Below are 1,799 nucleotides of genomic sequence, written 5' to 3' on the forward strand. Positions count from 1 at the left end.
GGCGGGGACGAGCGCGGACACACGTGTGTGTGCACCGCCCGGGAGGGGGGGGTGCGCGTGTGTGTGCACTGCAGGTTTGTGCACGTGTGCACTGCCCGGGGGAGTGCAGGTGTGTGTGTGCGTGCGCCGCTCGGGGGGTGCGCGCGCGCGTGTGCGGCCGGAGAGATGGGGTGTACGTGCGTGCGTGCAAGTGTATCTGTGTGTGTGCAGGCGTGTATGTGCGTACATTTTGTTTGTGCAGTTACGTGTGAGTGTGTGTGGTGTGCGTGCAGAGGTGCATTCATTTCAGTTTGTGCGCAGCTAAGTTTGTGTGCTGGTGTGCAGCCGGAGGGTGTGTGTGTATGTGTGTGTGTGTGTGTTTAACCAGAAAGGAGTAGTTGTGTATTTATGTGTGTGTGGGGGCTGGTAGAAGTGTATTTGTGTGTGTGTGTGTGTTTAGCTAGAGAGGAGTGTGTGTGCAACCAGAGGAAGAAGAATTTGTGCGTGTGTGTGTTTAGCTAGAGAGGAGTGTGTGTGCAACCAGAGGAAGAAGAATTTGTGTGTGTGTGTGTTTAGCTAGAGAGGAGTGTGTGTGCAACCAGAGGAAGAAGAATTTGTGCGTGTGTGTGTGCGTGTGTGTGCGCGCGTGCAGTCAGAGAGGAATATTTGTGGCTCTGTGTGTGTGTGTGTTCTGGGGGGGGAGGTGTTCAACCAGAGAGGAATATTTGTGCGGGTGTGTGCGTGCAGCCCGAGGAGTATTTGGGTGTGCATGTGCGGCAAGAGAGGTGTATTTGTTTGTGCGTGCGTGTGCAGAGGGGAAGGTGTAGCTGTGTGTGTGCGGATGCTCTCAGAGAGGTGCATTTCGTTAGTGCGGGGCTGTGTGTGCCATTAGGTGTGACTGCGGCGGGGAGGCAGAGTGTTTGCGTGGGCGTGCAGCCAAGTTCACGGACTTGCCTGCAGCTAGAGGGGTTTATTGGTTTGCCCTCGCGTGTGTGCAGCAGGAGACTTCTATTTGTTTGTATGGATGTGCGTGTAGCAGATGTATTTGTGTGAGTGCGTGTGCAAGGAAGAGGTGCATTTGTGTGTGCGTGTGTGCAGCAGAAGAGGTGTATTTGTGTGCGTGAGTGTGTGCAACGAAGTGTATTTGTGTGCGTGCGTGGAGCAGAAGATGTATATTTGGCCGTGTGCGTAACAAAAGAGGTATAATTTTGCGTGTGCTTGCGTGCAGCAGAGGAGGTATACTTCTGTGTGTGCGGGCATGTACTTGTATGTGTGTGCGTGCAGAAGAAAGGGTGTATATGTGTGCGCAGCAGAAGTGCATTTGTGTGCGTGCGTTTGTCTCTGTAAACGTGCGTTCAGGAGATGCATTTGTGTGTGTGCGTGTGTGCAGGAGAAAAGGTCTAATTGCGTGCGTTTGCATGCAGAAGTGTATTTGTGTGCGTGTGTTTGCAGGAGAAGAGGCGTATTTGCGTGTGCGCGGGCGTGTATGTGTACGCCCATGCAGAAGAGGTCTCGGTGTGTACACGTGTGTGTGCAGGCGAGGAGGTGTTTGCGTGTACATGCGAGTGCAGCAGGAGATGTGTGCGCGCGTGCACACGGCAGCCGAGGCGCATTCGTGCGGCAGGGGAGCGGGCAGCTGCCCCGGCCCCGCAGCGCTGTGAAGCGAGGCTCCTGGCCTCGGTGCGGGCAGCGCCCGCAGCTCAGGGCCGGGCAGGGCGCCCTGGCATAGCCTCGGCGGGCGCTTCCCTCCCGGGCTCCGAGCTGGGCTCGGTGCGCCGGGGGCTCCGTCGGCCGCGCTTTCCCCCCCCCTCCCCCGGGGC

Source organism: Alligator sinensis, unplaced genomic scaffold, assembly GCF_000455745.1.
Source record: "Alligator sinensis unplaced genomic scaffold, ASM45574v1 scaffold547_1, whole genome shotgun sequence".
Lineage (NCBI taxonomy): Eukaryota > Metazoa > Chordata > Crocodylia > Alligatoridae > Alligator > Alligator sinensis.